This window comes from Fundulus heteroclitus, unplaced genomic scaffold, assembly GCF_011125445.2.
Source record: "Fundulus heteroclitus isolate FHET01 unplaced genomic scaffold, MU-UCD_Fhet_4.1 scaffold_66, whole genome shotgun sequence".
NCBI lineage: Eukaryota > Metazoa > Chordata > Actinopteri > Cyprinodontiformes > Fundulidae > Fundulus > Fundulus heteroclitus.
The window spans coordinates 1,056,743-1,078,251 of NW_023397099.1; the positions used below are offsets into that span (position 1 = coordinate 1,056,743).

Here is a 21,509-nt window from a genome sequence, read left to right on the forward strand (position 1 = left end):
AAAATCGCACAGCTCTAATATTGAGAGTAAATGATCTCATCTGAGTATCCAGAATGAGTATTTCAAGGAAAGATTATATATCTATATCTATCTATCTATCTATCTATCTATCTATATATATATATATATATATAAAAATAATGGCATTTATTTTTTCTTTGTCCCTATCAGATCTGTACTGACAGAAACAAAGTTTCCACCACCACAAGAAGACAATATTGCACCAATATTGTTTGCCATGAAGCAATGAAGAAGAGGTATCAGCAAACAAACCAGACCTTATGCACAGGGATCTCACTGATTGTTGTAATAAAGACAATAAGAATCCAGCTACAGATGCAGCTGGTACAGCCAAGTCAGCAGCATGCCTGGTTATCTTTCACTGGTAAATCTGAGATAAACAAGCGAAAGGTAAAAAAGTAACATCACCTGAGCCCAGAGTGCACAATAGCATAAATTCAATCAGAACTGCACTATATATCAAATCCTATTATGGAACTGGAATACCATAGGGCCGGACGATAATTTAATAACAATGTATATCGATCGATAAAAGTGTGGTGTGATAGAAAAAAGGGTCAGTAAAAAGTTCAATAGAAGAATGGTTTTACTTCCTTTTGCATTCTAGCCTATCATGTAGGTTAATACTACAGTCATTACATCCTCCCAACCAATCACAAACGTAGATACAGGAACGCCCCCTCACCAAGCTCCTGCCCCTTCAAAGAGTTCAGCGAACACGTGTGCTTTTTTAAAAACTTGGACGTTTTGGTAAAAAACTTGAATAAATATCAATCAATAAGATTCCCATTTTATCGATAGGCTTTTTTTCTATATCGTCCAGCCATTGAATATCACAAATGCGTGGTGTTCACGTCTCACTTATATCATGGGGAGAAGAGTGGTATCACAGTCATGAAAAACAAAGCAGTGTTAAACTAGTGGGTCAAGCGCAACTAATATCGTCATTACAATGATTCAATTTCTTGTTAGGTTCAAGGTGGTGTACAATTACTGTGTATAAATGAATATTGTTTTTGAATTTAAAATTACAATTATATATTTAAAAAAAGATAGCCAATTAAAAGATGTATTTGTAAATAAACTCCTAACATGCTTAAAACTACGGAGGCATCTGTACCGAGAGGACTTTGGCTTCAAGTAGTGTGGTAAAAGATCTTTGTTCACATTTTAGAAACCAAATGTAGGTGCTAATTCTCTATTTTGTTTCTTTTGTTTTTTTATTTAGTTGGTTAGCTTATTAATGTGCTTATTTTCTAGCTGATTGATTTGTTTATTAGTAACTTGTTTAGCTATTAAGGACATGGGTATTTTGGGCTAAATGCATAGGCTTTAGGTGGATCTGTAGGCAAGTGGGAGGTGTGTTTTTTTTTTTTTTTTAGTCAATCAGTCATTGTGCACCAATGAGTCATTCAGGCAATCAGACTGTCATGGAGGAGTAAAAGCAGGAGAGGCAGCAAGTAATCCTCTGCCATGTACTCTGTTGTTTGCCTGCCAACTTGGAATAAATCTACCACAGAACTGCAATTGTGGACCTTTTTGTAATGTGTAAACAAGAAGCCCATGGTGCATCAAGTGACTTGAGTTACATTTGCCTTTCTTCTGATTTGGTTTTCATGGACAAATAGTGACTACACAAACTATTCTACAATTTGGTACAGTGATAGTGGAGAGTCTTTACCATTTCTGGGTTGTTGTTGAAGAACTCCTTTCACAGTTTGCCCCAACCAATTTATAAAGAATAATGCTAACATTTGTAGTTTAACAGGCTAGAAACCATAGAAGACAGTGTCACTAGTGTTTGTTCCAAGAAAGGGAAAACAAAATAACAAAAAGCTGTTCAGTTGGAACCCTGGCAGATTACAGCTGAGGAAAAAAGACAAGAAGAGCTGCTTGCAACAATAAGAGGAAGGGATTAGAAATAAAAGTCACTGAACGTCAGAGGTCGATTAACAACCTTAATCTCAGCTCAGCTGATCGTCATGTGGCTGGAAAGTACACTTCTAGCTGGATGCTGTCTCTGCCTTGCAAAACACTACCTTCCTATCCAGAGACGGTACGGTTAGTTGGCTTTGTGCCCAGGAGACAGGTGCATTCCTAGGACAGTTCTAGCTAAACAGTTCAAGGATCTGCGGCAATGATCTTTAGCTGCTGAATCCTGAATAATACTGTGGCTTTCCGTGATCACAGCGGGAGTCTAATTGTATAATAAAGCTATTCTTACCCAGTCAGATTCTCTGAATTGGTTCAATAAGACGTCAGCCTAAAATAACCATGGCCACCTTACTTGATTGACTGACTAAAAAACCGGGCTACGGAGAAAAGAACAACCTCTTTTTGGTTGGGGGTGAGTACTACATATGCAGATGAGAAAGTTGAGCGGACTAAAAGTCTTTTTTTAGGGCGGGAGTGATGACTCGTTGGAATGAGAAGGCATTGTTCGATTACACTATTTGCCAGGATAACAAAGTCTGCAATTATTGGCTACGTAACAATTAAATGACCAGACACGTCCTTTAGGTGTCGGTAATGTTTCAAGTGGGTTTGTCTCCACATGGAAGACAAGAAAGTTAGAGCAGTGAGATTACGTAATTTTATTACTTGTTTTAGAGTTTATATAATCAATACTATATTATTTACCAGCAACTTTCAGGAATCTCACCATAGCATCATTAAGTACTGATCAAACTGTTTAAGACTTGTTTATTCATTGCACTTTATGTTCAGCTAATATTGATGTCCAACTCGACAAGCTTTTCTGTTGAATAAGAATATTCTGATTAATAAAAACAGTTCAGTTTCTTGTTTTAAATAGTCATTGTTTATAAGCATCTTGATCTACAGGGCATTTTTGTTGCTTGTGGTTAATGCAGAGAAAAGTCAAAATTAAATCACGATTGCAATTTTGGATGAAATAAAAATAAAATAAAATTTTGATTTTTGGTAAAATCGTACAGCTCTAATATTGAGAGTAAATTATCTCTGCTTTAGGGGTAATCATGTAATATCGACGTGCTAGAAGTCATCCAACATGTATCCTAAACGTATCAGAGTATCGAGAATGAGTATTTCAAGGAAAAATTTTATTTTAATATATATATATATATATATATATATATATATATATATATATATATATATATATATATATATATATATTTACTACTTTATAGAATCTAGAAAACATATTTTCAGTTGTTTCACACTTTTTTGTTAAGTATATAATTCCACATGTGTTAATTCATAGTTTTGATGCCTTCAGTGTGAATCTACAAATTTCATAGTCATGAAAATAAAGAAAATTCTTTGAATGAGAAGGTGTGTCCAAACTTTTGGTCAGTACTGTATATTTCTTTTTTTACACTGTACTTTATTTAATTGCTGTAGGCTACATGCAGTAATAGATTCTCTGGTAAATATTTGTGAGTTTCATTAAGTATTTAGTCATTACGGTTTATGAAAATGCATGTAATTAAATTTGTCCCTATAAAAGCAAAACAAAAAATAGGGTTCTAGTGTAGAGCAGGAGTGCCCAGGTCCAGTCCTTAAAAGCTACTATCCTGCAACTATAAGATGCACCCCTTCTCCAACACATCTTAATCTAATGGCTGAATTCCCTCATTAGCATGTCATTCAACTCTGCAAAGGTCCGGTTGATTCAGTATTATGTCCAATTAACGTATCATTAAATCTCATACCACAGTAAAGAAACTGTCAAGACTACATTCAATTCTTATTACCATCTTTAATTAAAAGTCACATCAATATTCACAAATTTAATGACCTCTCCCTCATTGTTTTTTTCCAGGAATCTATTCAGTTCATTACAGGTCGTAGGAAACCTGACAGCTGACCACCAGTTTGTTTTGGGAAATTCTGATATAAACTCCACTCATGTGAACAGAGAATATAGCTCAACTGATACAAGTTTTTGAGCTTGATACTTATCATATGCATATGAGCCATGTTAATCTTTCTTTGTACCTAAATAAACCTCTGAAACATGCATAATCACTTTTAAAAGCTTGAAATCTTTCCTCGCCACAAAGCAAATAACTGCAAGAAAAAGAAAACTCACGGTGAAGATAAAGAAGTAATAATCTACATCTGAAACATAGAGTGACTGTTTTCTTTTATGAGCAGCTTCTAATTAAGCAGCTAAACAATGAGAATATTTTAAATGTGACATTTGGATCTCTCACTTGCAGAAAAGAGTAAAAAGTATGGATTTTTTTTTCAATGTCAGTTCAAATTCCTCACTAACCTAAACAAGGCTCAAGGCAACTGCTTTACTCTACCTGTCGATACATGCACAGCCTTTTAACGTGTGCAGTTTTTGATGTTACAGCTGAAGATTTAACAAAACAGCAGATTTTATGGCCTAAGTGGAGCCCACGCACATCGCATGATGCTGCTTAATGTGACCACACATGTGCTCCAAAGGTATAATCAACTGAAAACACAGAAAGCAAAAGGAAGGTATAGCTACAATACAGGATGGTGAGTTTAATCAGTGCACAGAGAAGCCTGGTCTGTACAAAGACACTACAGATTTAAGCTGATACGTTTAAACTCTTAGGTAGTCAGTTCTGGCCTTAAAACACAATGTTCTCCTTTTATTGGCTTCTGACATGAAACAAGAGCCCTGCTGTGTCGATACGTCATGTACACTGACAGTGAGTTTGGCTGCTCTAAAATTTGCACATCTGCTTGAACAGAAAAAAAAGGGAAGGACAGTGGTGCATAATAATGTTTTTTCAGAACTGTGAGGAAGATTGGGTCAAATAAGAAACGTGTTCAATCATTCGAAACACACTTTCCCATCTGGATAGGTGAGTAAAAACATATGGACACGATGGACAGGATGCGCCCTGATCAACACGTCCATTTGTGAAATTTCCTCGCCCCTAAATATTCTCAATTGTCAGTGGTGTTATAACAAACTGGAGGCGACTGGGAACGTCAGCAACTCAGCCACGCGTGGTAGGCCAAGTAAACTGATGGTGCGAGGGCAGTGGATGCTGAGGTGTATGGCGCGCCTCAGCATTCACGGTACTTTCTGACAACATTGTGCAAAGTGTAAAGTTCGGTGGAGGGGGGGGGGCTCTGATGTGGGGGGAGTTTCTCAGAAGCTGGACTTGGCCCTTTAGTGCCAGTGAAAGGAACTCTGTTTCAGCAGACCAAGGGGTTTGGACACCTCCATGTTCCCAACTTTGTAGGAATAGTTTGGAGATGGCTCCTTTCTCTTCCAACGTGACTGTGCACAAATCCGGGTGCATAAAGACATGGACAGAGTTTGGTGTGGTTAACCTTGGCTGACCTGCATAGAGTCCTGACCTCATCCCGCCAGAACATCTTTGAGAGGAGTTAGAGTGGAGAGTGAGAGCCAGGCCTTCTTGTCCAACATCAGTGTCTGATCTCACAAATGCACTTCTGGAAGGATGGTCAAGAATTCCCATAAACACTGCAGAAGCTTGTGGACAGCCTTCCCAGAAGAGTTGAGGCTATTATAGCTGCAAAAGGTGGACCAACGTCATTTTGAACCCAATGGATTAAGAATGGGAGGCCACTTAAGTTTATTTGTGAGTAAAGGCAGATGAGCAAACATCTTTACAGCGTTTCCCCCAGAAAATTGGTAATCCTAGTAATGGATGGGGGTGCAAGGGGAGGGGGGGCTAAAAACCACTGAGAATGAATGAAACCTTGGCACCGTTTTCGACTCTGATCTAAATTTTAACAACTCCATAATGTTACTAAATCGTCTTAAATTCATCTTAAAAATATTTGCCATAAAAGGACAACAAAAACTGGTGCATGCCTTTGTTTTCAGTAGGCAAGATTACAGCAGTGATGTCTTTCTGGTTTTTCTAGAACAAATCATGTAGATCCGTCATGTCAACAGTCCTCATCACTCTTTGTTATAACATATATATAATAACCTGTAAGCACATATAGAAATTATCTGATCATACATAAATCCTAATCCTTCAAAACGTCTAACCATAAACACAACGAAAAGCCAAACCCGCAGTCTGGTCTTTCTTCCTATGAAAAGATGGGTACTGCTTACGCGGGATAAAGCGCTGTGACATATTACATAACGTTTGAACATCACTTGCAGCACATTTCTGACCCAGTTTCCTTTTTAGCAACACAGAAAGACACACACACAAGATGAAAACAACAGGTTATTTTTTTTGTATTATATCTAAAGGGCAGGTTGAAATTCAAACTTGTTATAAGAGTAAAACTGATCTAATATTCTCTCGAGTATATATAGCAAGAGAAAAAAAGCATCAATATGCCTCTATTCTTTAGTATTATGATTTCTGTTTTGCATTAATACAATTATGTGGTTCAGCAGGAGGGATTGGAAGCCAACTGTTTGAACTATTTAATCATTAAAATTAGGGCTGCAACAATGAATTGATAAAGTCAATAAAAATCGACAATTAAAAGCGTTGGAAACAAATTTCATCACCGACTTGTTGTGCCGCGCGATTAATACGTCACTTGCCTTGTTGCAGAGCTGTTTACCTCACCTGCAGGCGGTCGTCAATGCTGGCTGACTGGCTGTAGAGCAGGGGTGTCAAACATACGGCCCGCGGGCCGGATCCGGCCCGCCGAACAATTTAGTCCGGCCCTGTGGCTAAATGCATTATCATTATAAAAAAATTATTTATTTTTTTTCCAGTGTCCTGTCTGGCAATGTGGCAATAAGATGCCACAAAGAGCTCATCAGATTTGACTTTCACAAGTGGACAAGATAAAAGGAAGAGAATGATAAAACAATTATTGAAAAAAAAAAAAAACATGTATTTTGTTTAATTGAAAATATGCAGTTCCTATATTGTCCACGAGGGGCGCTGTGTTTTAATTAGCAGATTAAGCTTCAGGTGTGGAAAAATTTAAATCATTTCTTAATTTTTATCTGTTTGATGTATTTTGTCATGCAGAACAGTGTTTTTAAGTTCCAAAAAATGTGAATAAATGTTTTTCAACATTGTATAATCACTCTGATCAGTTCTTATGCATAATGCACTTAAGTAAATGTTTGACTGAGTAAAAGTATTGTTGAAATTTTCTTAAAAACGCTGAGGTTATTCATAATATATTGTGTAAAAGTGAAATTAATTTAATATAAAAATCAACAAGTCCACATTTATTAGTTCTATTTAATCTTGCAATGAGTTTACTCGTGTGGCCCTCTTGAGATCAGATTAAGCTTTATGCGGCCCCTCAACCAAAATTAGTTTGACACCCCTGCTGTAGAGCGATGTAAACGAAGCTAGGCTGGGGCAGAGCGGAGGTAGCATTTTCAAATCCTGCATTTTTCCTGCTAACTTCTGAAAATTATGAAAGAAAATGCGTCTTGAACCAAGTCCTTAAAACATAGCGAGCACATTGAGCTTCACAAAACCAAAAAATAAGTAACATGTGAGATTTAACATGGCACGAGAGCACCAGAGTGATGACACAGGAGCTGAAACTACATGGAGTCATTGATGAGGGCGATGGGAGCTCAACAGCAGGGTATGTCGTTACAATATCTGACGTTTGTTCCATTTCAAAGTGAGGAAACACGACAGAGCTTGGTTTGCACATTAATTGCATTGTTTCCCTGGTGCAATAGAACAGGGGTGAGGTTCAACCAAACTATATTTGACAGCAGTTATACAGCTTCACTTTTGTTGTGTTAAATCGCTGTTTATACAGACAACATTGACTATTAAATGATTGACTAACAATCTAGTCAACATAAACTTCCTTATTTGAAGCAAAAATATTTATTACCTAATATTATTGTAACAGAACACCTAAGTAGCAACTTGTTTTTGTGGGATTATTTGCTTTTTCAGACCACATGTTCTATTTTGGAAAAAATAAATGGAAATAAAACCGTTTCTTTTGTCCGATTCATCAATCAATCATAAAATAATCGACCGATTAGTCGATTATTAAAATAATCGTTAGTTGCAGCCCTAGTTCCATTACACTAATGTAAAGTGTCAATATGATGTTGCTTCTTGCTTGTGTTTAATAGCACCTTGTAATGCTTTGTTGCTCACACAAATCGGCAGTTTTCAGTTTCTTATCAGCAGAGACCTTTAAATTACCAAGCATCATAGATCACCAATATGTTAACAGTAAATACTAGAAGCCTTACTGGCACAAAGTCAATTTTTACATGATGTTTATACTTTTCTCTGATTAATCTCAAAACTCCAAATTCCAATTATACTCTGCGTCCATATTCCTCTGCAGCACAGTCACGGTGTGACAACACATAGATCATTCCATGCCTGTGCTTTATGTCAGAACAGCTAAATCCATTAAAGAACTAACGTGGCTGTCAGCAAAGTGGTGGGTTCATGGCCAAAACGTGAGACCAGGAAGGCAGAGAGCTACAGGATGAGACCGAAATCCAGGGTGCTGTCCAAATGGTCAGAGGGAACCACAACAAGAACCAGAAATGATATAGACTGATTATATGGGTTCATAGAGTGTAGCAGGGATAGCCAGAAAGGAAATTTGTCAAAACTGAAGGAATTTGCTGCAGTGCAATAAGATGAGCCTAAAACTACCAATCTGAAAAAAATATATGGCAATGATGGTAGGGATACCATATCTAGGGAAACAATGTCTATGACCTTATTTCTGAGGACCAGTTGAGAACCAGTAATGAGCAACAGGAGCTGCCAACCATTCCTGAACTTTAGCCTTCTTGATACACTGTGAAAAACAAGCACCATCACATATATCCTGAAAGATCTCCAGACGGTTTGCAGTGCACTTATGACTGGCAAACTGTCTTTAGCTTTGTTTAATATTTGCTAGATAAAATGCTTTTAATCCTTCTCTCGTTCTGTCAAGTTATAACAAATTGGAGGCGACTGGGAACGTCAGCAACTAAATTAAAATCCCCGCAGTCTGAAAAGTCTTTAGATTTATACCATCCTATGTGCCAGCTTATCCAGTGTAATTGTCTGCAGCGGACCGGCGAAGATCTTGCCCCCGTTCACCCAACCCGTTACCAACAACATCTGAACATTATTTATATTGCATGTTCTCTTTATGTGATAGACCAACACAAAGCAAAGATGGGAGACGAGAGTGATCTGTCTGCTACAAAGTTTGAGTATATATTAGCCTCAGCCGTGGAGAGAATGACGAGGGAAATTTTTCAGCGCAATACCGAAGACTTTTGATCGTAGCAAAATAATTTTTTATAGGTTATAGGATATATATGCTGCCTGATTCGTCTCTTCCTCTGCTTTCTCTACTCTTCTTGCCGCAGAAGAAAAGCAGAGAGCCTGCCTTGTTATACACACACACACACACACACACACACACACACACACACACACACACACACACACATGCAGAGGTGCGATCAGTGGCTGGTGTACTTTAGAGAACTAACTTTCATTGCAGGTAAAATGAGAGAAAGTCTCACTAAATCCGTGGATCTCATTTAGGTTATTAAATACAGTGGGCCTGTCTGCGTCTGGAAAGCTGAAGGCCTTATCTTTTCCTTTTTTTCCCCCTCCAGAGATGGTTTATGATTTGTAAATAGTAATTGAATTGACAGTCCACCAACTTAGGTTTAAATGAAAAGTCAGTCTTAGGGAAATGGGTTTCAGTGCACAAGGGAAATGTTTGATCATTAGCACTAAATCATAAGTGTAGTTACAAATGTTTATAATTCATATAAAATGCCGAAAGCGTCCAGCAAAGATTTTCACATTTGATATCTAGTACTTTTAGATATTCCCCACAAGCTTAGTAAACGCTTTATATTCACTTTTCAGCCACGACAAAGAAAAAAAATCCAGTCTGCAGGAAATCCCAGACTGTCTAGCCGACTAAACGCTGCAGCAACAGGGTTATCCACAGCCACCTCCCCAGCAAGACCAGCCTTTCAGTAGGTCTTTGCCGCTCCCAACAAGTACAACTACAGAATAAATACCTGCTCATAACCTTGATGAACTGACTGCACAGATGAAGTTTGGAAGTGTACTTACTCGCCTAAAAACATTTAAAAACTACTTTTTGTGATAAATTAAGGGTATAAAATTGACAGGTTTGTAAACTCGTCTCCTATGGCTCCTTACTCTTCCAAGTGGCAGACTGTTTAACCTTGCAGCACACAACCCCGCCCCTTAAGCAAAGCCCCAGGCTTCTTGAAAAGTCTTACCCCGATACCAAGACCTTTCCCCATGAAAGTGAAGCCCTGGGAAAGTGATATCCCCCGTATGGAAACATGTGGTGGGACCTATTAAGGCAAAAGGATGGTTTCTAAGTATCTGATGGGGTGTTGGTAGGGGGCGATGGCGACAGAGTGGCGGCAGCATCACATTAGACAGCAGTGTTTCAGCATGTCGATCATCAAAATGGATTAGGTTGGAGGTTGGCTGGGTGGTTAAATGAGCCGCACACTAAGTGGTGTCTCGGTTTCATCACAGCAGGGGATCTGGGGCTCAGGGAGAGCTGAGAGGTGAGCTGGTAAAGTTCTCAAGAGGAAGGGTGAAACAAATGTTTAAGATCTCAGGATGCAGTGGCATGGCTGTGCTTAATGCTTCAGTGGGACACGGCAAACAACATTTTGAAGGAGGAACCCACTTAAAGATAAAATATGTAATATCAGACAATGAGGCAGACAGTACAGTAGATAGCAGTAACATTCATAGTAATATTTTCCACTGGGGAGTGGCATAGAGGACTTGCTTAAGGATGGTATGAATTGGATAAATAGTTTGCATGAGGTTTCCATTAGGAGGTTTGGTAACAGAGCATCAGCTGGCATGTAGTGTAGTCATTCTAAACCACATTAAACCACATCATTTTTTTTATTTAGGCATTCAGTCTGAAGACAGCCTTTAGACAACCAAAAGGTGTTTTTGGATTCCCTCCTAAACCGCTGCAGGAAAACATTATTTCACATAGAAGAAGGCTAGAAAGAAACCATTTGAATCTTGTTGATGCTGTAATTTAGCAAAAATTTATACAAAATAAAAACTTTAACTTTATAAATATTAGAGATTCAGCACAATTCCTTCAATTCAGTTTATAATGTGAGAAGATATGATTTTAAGTCAAATGTCATCTCAAGCCACTTTACAGGATGAACGGGTCAGCTTCATACCTAGAAATATATAACCAGATCAACACGATGTAACTTCATTATTTACAAGGATTCTGATTCAATTACATTAATCCAATTGAACAGTAGTTAAAGTGTCCAACGGTAAAAAGCTAGCTAAGGAAGGCCAGTGGATCGTTTACGATGTAGCAATCCCTCCCCCTGAACAAGATGCACAGAGAAATCTGTTTGTGACCAGAAGGAGGGTAACTTCAGATAGCCTGACTACAACAAGTGACTAAATATTTAAAAACTAAAATATCCAATCGTTTTGCACAATATCTAAGCACTAACAGCTCAAACTGACCCAATGCTATATGGTGTGGAGGTTGTTATTGAGTTACAAAGACTCAAAGTTAGCTATTGGAATGGAATTGATTATTTTATCATCACTCTAGTATATTACAACAAAATATGTAGACTCAACTCTTGAGTTTTTCTGTATGATGTTTCAAAATTAAGTAAAGAAAAAGCAAAAACTGTTTCTCCTGGAATCCTGGAAGAGTACAGCAACCCTCTATGTTTTACCCTTTTTGAAATGTAATCCTAGACTTGTCTGGGAACATACTGGACTTGGAAATGCTGGCAGCCTCTGGAAATATATCAGACTTAAGGTAAGGGTCTACATTCTCTAGAGAATATACACAAAGCATCCCATTTATTGTTACTACAGCTAACTGTGCTAATAACTAGCATAAAATGCTGAAGACAGCTTCACATTTGAAGTCAGTAAGCATGGTGTCTTACAGGGTTTCCCCCTGTGTGTCATAGGCCTTTCTGAACTTCATCTGTGCAGTCGGTTCATCAACAGTATAAGCCAATTTTAATTGGCTCATAATCAATGCTCAGACTTGTCAGGAGCGACAGAGGCCCGCTTTCAGGCGAGCTTGGCTGGGAATACTGCCGTGTTATGGCCGCTGCTGCAGCGTTATTACTCGACCAGACAGTCTGTGATTTCCCACTGACTGGATCATGTTTGTCGCGGCTGAGACGTCACTGTAAGCGTTTGCTAAGTTAGTGGGGGATATGTGTGCATAACAGATATCAAATGTTAAAATCTTGGCTGAATGTTTTCTGCATTTCGGGTTCATTTTTAACTGTTTTGCCACTTTGTGTGTGTGTCTGTGCGTGTGGAGGAGAGACCTGCTCAGCGCTTACAGCCTGGCTTTAACCTGCATAAAAATAATTTTGCTGTGATCAAAGGTCTGCGATACTGTGCTTGAAAATTCTTCGTGGCAGGAAAAATTATACTCAAAAGATCAGTGCAGTCACCCCTCCATGTCTATTACAACACACACACACACACACACACACACACACATGGTCTCAGCACTGCGCAGGTAGAAAGAAGCTGTGCTTTATTTGTATTTATTTATACCATGAGAAGTAGAATAGAGGGGAGCCTGGTGGTGAGAAATACGGTTGGGGGATGCATATAATGGGCTAAGGAGATGTAATGCCACGTCGTCCTCCGATTTCTCCGGAGTCCAGATGAGTGGTGGCTTGATTAAGTGCCAGAATATGGCAGAATACCTCTCTGCCTTTGTGGGTCAGGCAAGAAGACAGCCGTCTTCTTGCCACCACCTGCTGGACCAGAGTACGTCATTGGGTTGAAATGCTTACATAAATGGCCCCAGCCTTTAATTTACCGGGGTAATACAAAGCCTGTGGCTTTCAATGAAAATATACATATTTAGACAGAAATCTGACTGGATTAAGGCTATAAGGCAGAAACTATTTCAATGCCATTAAATTTTTTTAAAAATGTATAAAATGTGGCCAATATAAGCAGCAGGAGGCCAAGGCATTACCAAAGCCAAATACTGTAAATAGGCTCAAAAGCACGGATTGGTCCTTCTATATCTATGATGGGTTCAAAGCAATGTGAAGTACTGTGACTCCAGCAGCTGCTCAGAATGAAGAAGCATAGACCTCGGCTAGCACCGTCAGGCTGATTACTCTCCGTACCAGCCTGTCTGCCTGCACCTGCCAGACTGTTTCTAGAGTGTCTGTTATTAAGAAAATACATAAAAACAAAGAAAACATCCTGGAATACTGACATAATTAAAAGACAGAACCCTCAAAACAGATAGCTATTTGTTCTCCAAGAGATGTGAACAAGGCAGGATGTTTAGGGTTATTCCAGCAGCATTTACAGATAATCAGATTAGAAATATAGGTGGATTTGAAAGGGATTATGATTAAGGAGCCATTATGTTTCTATTATGTATTTGTGACCCTGCATGAGGCGGCTTGCACCTCCTGTCATTAGGATCATGCTTCAGCTCTCAGTCTGCAGAGGGCTTCCTAATTCACTTATTTAGGGAATTGAGAGACAATTAAAGCAATAAACACTGAGGCTTCCAATGAGCATCAGTCAGGTCAGTCAGTCTTTTTCTTTTGTTTTGCCAGTTCACAATTATTTTCTATATGTGTATCTTTTGTTTTGCCAGTTCACAATTATTTTCTATATGTGTAGCTTTGGTCGTTTGGTACCTGGTTTTTGTGGGTACGAAAGTTGACTGTGACGGGAACTTTAGCCCCAGCCAAAGTTAAAATTTTACGCACCAGGGGAAACTTTTGTCCAGACATGAAACGTATCAATATAAAACGTCACACTATTCCAGAAATTTGAATCAGGGCCCAATAGAAATTGTCCAGAAAACTGCATACTAATAATTCAATCTTATGTGACATTTGAGCATTTTATGATAAAATTATGTGTTTGATAAAAACACTTTTCAGTACAAAGAAAAGCAAACTGATAAGCAATGGTTATGGTTTCTTTAAAACAAATGACTTTCTAGTAAATTATAGAGCAACAGGCTAAGCCACCCGATGTCGCTTCCTGCTATGAGACCAACAGTTTAAGGTTCACTTACAGCGCAGAGGAACTGCAGTCACTTGAGGGAGAGGAGTTTGTCGCTGCTGCCGTTTTCCTGTTCAGACTAAAAGTGGTGTGACACGCCGCTGAGTTCCAACACACACACTGAAAGCAAAGGAGGAGACAAGACCGAGAGAACACGCATGTAGGAGAATTTGAGCCTCCTCCCTCTCTCTCTGATGAGAGATCTCTCCTCTCTTTGGTTCTTCCTCTTCTTCAACCCCCCCCCCCCCACACACACACACAGCCTTCAGTAATTTACTTGTTCACTTTCGGAGTGGTTGTTACATCACTGCCACTAAATACTCTTACTCTGTTTACATCCATTCTCTAAAGCCCTGTGATCCCCCCATGTCTTTATCAATCCGTCTCATTGCTTGTGTCTTTAACTTGCATTTTTTCACAGGCTTTGAGAACCACAGACGCAAACCCTCTGCCGCAACACCTTACCATAAAAACAAGGAAGTACATCATTTACTGTTTAAAAGGCACCAAAATGTAAACCACACAGAGGGGGTAGGCTGGTTGGAGATTTGTCTACGCCGTCCAGCTCATTTACTGTAAACTACTCTCTAATGAGCACTTGCTGACTGAAGCTCCCTTGCATCAATAAACCAGTGACCAGGGCAATCTCTCAGGACCACCATGGATATTCAACTCTCAGGAGGGCTCACTCACAACCCAACCACCCTGGGACTATATTATGGTCCCATTAATGAAGACTTGTCTCTTGAAGGATTTCTCTGTATTTAACTCCATCACTCCCATCCATTAACTCTAACCAGCTTCCCCACTGAACAAAAGAATACTAAAACTATGATGCCTCCAACGCCGTGTTTAATGGTGGGGATGGCATGTTGAAATTAAAGTGCAGCGTTAGCTTTCTGCCCCATGTGGCATTTCGCATGTAGGCCAGAAAAAGGAACATTTTGGTCGGCTGTGTTTCCTGCATGACTTGTGGAAATATTAAAACAGGACTTCCTAGCATTTTCTTTTCCACATCTTTATTTACACTGCATTTGCTGATTAGATGACTGCCAAACGAGAGCAGCTAAATAGTTTTTCATTGTATGAAACAATGACAATAAATGTAACCTTTTTATTCTATTGCATCTATTATGTAGGCAAGGATTTTATTCAGGGCTATCAGTGCAAAGTGCCCTGAATACAAATCTATGAAAGATTGCTCTGTTTCGGTCTATCATTTAATATCTTCATAAAATAGATTGTTTGAGGTTGTAATGAGACAAAACAGTACTTTTTGTCTTGACACCATCAGATGGTACGCAAATGAACACTACATGTTATGTCATCCCAATCAATTTGATACTGGATCAAGGATACTGAAATTAATTTGATTAGAAAGCATTCGTCACTACAAATAATACCCTAAATAATACCCCCTAATCCCATCTACAAAACACGAGTGATGCCAAACTACGACTGTGTTTTCTTTCCGCTCACCAACATGTCACATGCTAATGATAGTGTTGTTGCTACAACTGCACGTGTCTGACATGATGTGTAGCCAACATAAACGGCATACGCTTAAAGTTTAAAGCACAATTTTATTATTTTAGATAGAAAGAACTATAACAGTTGTGAAGAACTAACAGTATCTTTTTATATGGACTGTGGCATGACGTCACACACATCATCTCTCTGTTTTGTTCTCCGGTCCCTGGTTTACCTAGCCGGGTCGGTCGCATGTGCATGTACGTGCACGTGAACAGCTGCCACTCAGAGCTTAGCCCTTCACTGCCATAAAATGCTACAACAGCCGTTGTGTTCACCCTCAGACGATCAGGGCCCGTTTTTACCACAAAAAAACAGCGGTGTCTGGCACACTGCAAAAAGAGAACTAAAAATAAGTAAAATTTTCTTGAAATGAATGTTTTTACCCTTGATTTGAGCAGGTAAATAAGATTATTTGCCAATGGAATGGGCATTTTTACCCCTAAAATAGGATAATTAGATATACTGCACTTAAAATAAGATGATGGAGATGAAATCTTCTTATTTTAAGTGCTAAAATCTTATTCCATTGGCAAATAGTCTTATTTACCTGCTCAAATCAAGGGTAAATACATTCATTTCAAGAAAATTTTACTTGTTTTTAGTTCTATTTTTGCAGTGCAAAGAAGTTCTCAGATAAGAACGGAGACAAAACGAGGATTAATATTGGCCTCACATTTCTGAGGTGGAGAGCAGAAGTTTGACTGGGAGCTAGCCTTTCTCCTCCGGACTAGTGAGTAGTCAAATGCTGTTTTTTTGTTGCCGTTACAGTCTTGTTAGACTTGTGTTGCTATGTTGATTTGATTCAATGTAATGCTACAATTGTGGCATGTGGGTTAATTGTAGGAGTTTAACCAGCAATGGGCCAGGCATTACTGTGTGAGGCGATTAGTCAGTAGACCCGGCTAACACAGTTAGCATTGTTTAATGCAGCCCCACGGGCTTGTTAGCTACCCACCATGATCCTCACGTACATTTAGGGTGTTTTTGTTGACCAAAAATTTTTTTTATTTAAATGGATAACTGGTCTGGTGTTTAGATTTAGGCAGTAGAGAGTCATGACTTGCCACACATCTTGATTTGGTCAACAGACAATGCTCAACAGTACACTTAGTGGTGAGATTTCGCTTATTGCGCCTTTATAAACTATGCACAGACATCAAGGCAGCGCCCGTGTAGGCGGGGTTCGGGGCTGTTTGGAGGAATGTGGCCTTGACGGCTGCGCTATTTAGCAGCGGCTGACTGGCTGCGTTCCTTGGCAACGCAGGGCCTCAGTCAATCGTTAACCCCCCAAAATGTTTGCTTATGTGATGGACAGTTGTACTGGAACTGACTTTTCGATTGCAATGCAAATTGTAATTGACAATAAAATTTGATTGATTGATTAATTGATTGATTGATATGAGTTTTTTCAATACTGTCTTTATGGGTAATAAAGACATTAGTTCCCAGGGCAAGACAAGGACCTAGGTAAGACCACGCAGTACAACAAAAGTCCTCCTTTCCCCTCAATATCCTTGTGAATACAGAGGGAAACCGTCAGACCAGGACCTTGGACCTCAGTTGCATTTAGACTTTAGACCAGGTAATACTAGCAAATTAATTGACAACACCACTAATAAAAAGTCACTTCTGAAGGCTTTAATCCATCAGATTAAAAAGGGGCTAAATACAAATGAATATCACACTTTTCTAATTTGTAATACATTTGATGACCACATTTCCTTTTATGCACTACTTTGTGTTGGTCTTTTACATAAAATCCTATTGTAATGTGACAAAATTGAATACACCCAACAGATATAAATAATTTACATCTAATTACATCTAATAAACATTCTTACCTAATTTTTGTGTTCCACTCTCTTGTCAAGCCCCACTTCCTATCATATAACTGGCATAATAATACATCTTCTGTTCTAGAAGAGGATATTGATTTAATTTCTTAACCAGACTCACAACGCAATAGTTGTACTATACCGGACAACATCCAGTCTGCTGACAGACCTCTGATTCACATCAGAGGAGTCCATATTCTTTTTTACATAAGAAAACATGTCTGTTTCTTGCAGAATCAACTTTAGAAAAAAACCCACAGCATTGCAAAGGTCATTTGCAGTCAAACACCGGCCTTTATAATTAGACAACAGCATTCAGCTGCAGGCAAGAAACCCCCTGATGAGTGACTTTCAGTCCGTGACTTTGGAAAGGTTTTCTCAAAAGGTAAGAGAAAGACAAAACCCGTTAGTAGCAACAATATGATAGCAGCACAAAATCTCTCAACTGTTACTGGGAAGGAAATTTTGTCTAACTTTTTTGTAAAAAATAAACAAATAAATAATAATAATAATAATAATAATAATAATAATAATAATAATAATAATAATAATAATAATAATAATAATAAAACATAAGAAAATTAAAGCTTTTTTAAAGCAAAAACAAATTTGAAAAATACAGCCCAGAATAGATTTATGAGTCATATATATTCTTGCTATAAAATACCAATAGAAAGGTTGAGTCACACACCCCCATACTGGTTACTTACAACAATTTTTAGCTTTGTTTCTATGCAAACAAGACTTCACTTTCTGTAGAACCTAATGCCAGATACCCATCTTTGCCAATAGTGAAACATCAGGGCCTTCCAGGCAGACGCATCATCATACCCGGGCTTCCAGGGGTTTTAGCCCGGGATGTTTTCGGAACAGCTCATACACATTGATAAAAATAACATTTAGATGTCTGGTAAAAAGATGCATCAGGCCCAAAAATTACATCAGATTTAATATCTGTATTTAAAAACAACCAGATTTGATTATACCCTATTCTATACAATCCCTCCACCATAACCTCACATTGGGTCAAAAGAAAAAGAAGTGAAAAAGGGAAAACAAAATTCAATTCAATTAAATCTTATTTACATAGCGCCAATTCATAAAACATGTCACCTCAACCTTTTCTCAAAAGAAAAGGTTAATTGCGTATACACATCTAGGCACAGCGTGCAGGGACGGACTGGCAGTCCAGGGTTGTCGCCCAGTCTTGTCCATTACTTGTACCAGTTTTCAACAAGGACATGGCCCATTTCGCTGCAGCAGAGTTGGAGCTTGGTTCATGTGGCACAAAGAAAACAGGTGGAAGCTATTCTGATTCAAAACAAAAAGCTCTCTGGGTTGTTTAAGGATCCAGTACTAAAAAGAAAATTATTATATCGATCCCAAATATGTCATTTATTAGTTACAGTAACATGGAAAGGTGTTTGCCCCCTTCCTGACTTTTTTTTTTGCATGTTTGTCACACTAAGTGTTTCAGAATACCATACCAACTTTATTTACAAAGCACATGATTTCTATTCTACTTAGAAACAGCCAACAGCTGAAACAAAGTGCTGTACATCGCAACAAACTAAATAACATTCAAAAGATCCTCAAAAGCCAGACATCATGCAGAGATTCTGGGATCTATCTGAAATCTATCTATCAGCCTGGATAGACATTTCTAAAGGACTGCAGCGAACCAGTTAGAGCCATTATCCACAAACGGTGAAAACATGGAACAGAGCCTCCCAAAATTACAGCAACATCTAAAGAACTGCAGGACTCACTGCCTCAGTTAAGGTTCAGGCCTCCACCATGAGAAAATGACTGAGCATAAATAGCCTGTATGGTAGAGGTCCAAGACAAAAACCACTGCTGAGCATAAATTAAGATGTCTCTAAATAACCCAAAAGCTGTCATTATCTTCTTCAGCAAAATGTTTTTTTTATCATTCATAAACTCTGTCTCTCTTCATCCTTCACTTCAACTACCAATAAAATAATAAAACCAATTAAGGTTATTGTAAACCTTTTTGATTGATCCTCAATAATTTACATTAAATTAAAACCCAGCCAAGACAGAAGTCATGCATGTCCTAAATCATTTAATTCATTATAAACGAGGCAACTGTCTCATGAAAAGTGAACAATTTTGGGCCTGGGCTAAAGCCCCTAATGTTTCCAGATTCTAAAAAAAAAAACCTGCCTCCAGGTATTCAGAAAAGGCATTGAGTGGGCCCAGGAGCACAAAAGGAGATAAATATTTTTAGATTCATACTCTTTTCATAAATAGAAAAAAAAAACAGACAGCTATTTTGCTTTAAGTTGCAAACAAACTGGATATTCTGTCTCTCTTAACCCATGAAAGCAGTCTTGTGTTGGGGATATATTAAATATTCAAAATGAGAATTTATTGTGTGCTTCAAGGCATAATTTAGTCTAGCATATTCATTTGCTTCTTTGTGTGAATACCCTAAATATGACATTAATTAGTAAATTAAGTACAGATAAACAATGTAATCAACCAATCATATTCTGATCTCCTACTAGTGTATTCTTTGGCTGTCCAGGGTATTCTTTCCGACATCTTTTCCGTCTGCACACATAACAAGCAAACATTTATAAACAGAGTAAGGGAACAAAATGACCAGAACTCTATCCATATGCTTCAGCATAATGTTCTATTTCCAGAGTGTTGATACATCCACACTGCTTTCTTCACTGCCTGTCTACCACCCACCAGCCTGGACCAAGGAACACATTTATCTGCCAAGGAGGGAATTTGCCTTTTTGTGGCACAAAATGTTCTGCCTTTGCCCTTACACTTCATTATATATTGAATGGTAGAATATGCAACTGCATCCACGTCATTGGAAGTTCACTCCATCAACTATGTACTAAGTCACAGCATATTACTCAAACTGGGGCATCTTTGCCAGAACTACTTTTGGAGATGCACTCTTTTGTCCTGTTCAGTTAGACCCATTTATGTCAGTGGGGAGAATGTGTCTCCGAAGTCTGAGCTTGTCAGATCAACTCCATCTCCAGCCGCTGATGTACAGAGGCTGACTCAGCTCTGGTGTCTCGCTGTGTAACAGAAGCCTCAAGTCAATTTTTCACATCTGGCTCCATTAGCCAGATACCCCTAAAGAATTAAGGCTTAAAAGGAATCTCGGTTCAAGGACAGTGTTGCTATAAAAGAATACATGTTTTTCTCCCCACAAAGGTTACTTAACATTTAACCAAATTAGTTGATTTCCCACACATTCCCCAAATGTTTACTGACTGCAAGTGCAGCGTTTTTATAACCTTGAAATCTGAATAAGCCCCTTGTGGCTCCTATGGAATTTTCCGTTGTTTGATCAGCAGTGTTCCCAGGCTGGATCTATAATCCTCTAAAATAGGCCTGCGTAACATCAGAAAATCATGCACTGGTGATATTTCTGTTGAATAGAACAATATATGCGCATTTTCTGCTTCCTCTCTCTTGAGCCATCCCAATACTTCCAACACTCACTGTGAGCTGTAGTATAAAAAAATTAAAATGGTCCAGGAGAATGGATTCAATTAATGTTCTTTCTCTTTAGCTCTGATCAGTCATGAGTCATTTTGCTTGCTTCCTCATTCAGGGGTCGCCAGAGAAAGTCATCACTCGTAGATGTGACGGAGTACGGACTTGCCCTTCCTGACACAATCCGGGATTTGAACCTGGGAACCTGTATCAAAGATGCAGACTTACACTACAGAGGAAAAAAAAATAGCTTTTTTCCTATTTAACAATTACACCAAACCTAAGCACTCCTACTCTTTTATGTCTATAAATGCACTAGCAACATACTCGCATGTACTGTGGTGCACCATTTTGGGTTTGACAAACATCAGATAAATGTAGACGAATGCTTTGATACAAAAATGAGAAAAAAATCTTGTAGTTCCTTTATGTTGCATTTCCAACAAATAATATGCTCCAAGCGTTCCATTGTGATAATTCTGAAATACTGCAATGATTATATATTTTGGATTTATTCTGCAGCCCTTCTCTATGTAAAACAGTACAGAATGTGTGGCCTTGGTACAAGTGGGAAGATCTCTATGTGCAAGGGGCTATAGCTGATGTAGAAGTCGGC

At 38.5% G+C, this 21,509-nt stretch overlaps 1 protein-coding gene across 6 annotated transcripts in view; it reads right to left on the reverse strand.

Annotated features, from left to right (window-relative positions):
- osbpl8 (oxysterol binding protein-like 8) overlaps positions 1-21,509 on the reverse strand; it is a 108,463-nt gene that overhangs the window by 55,906 nt on the left and 31,048 nt on the right. The window contains exon 1 of one of the 6 annotated variants that reach the window (XM_036133675.1): positions 14,047-14,065. The exons of the other annotated variants lie outside the window; for them this stretch is intronic. The gene's annotated coding sequence lies outside the window, so the exon portion shown is untranslated. Of the gene's footprint in view, positions 1-14,046; positions 14,066-21,509 lie in introns of those variants that run through there. 6 annotated transcript variants of the gene reach the window in all.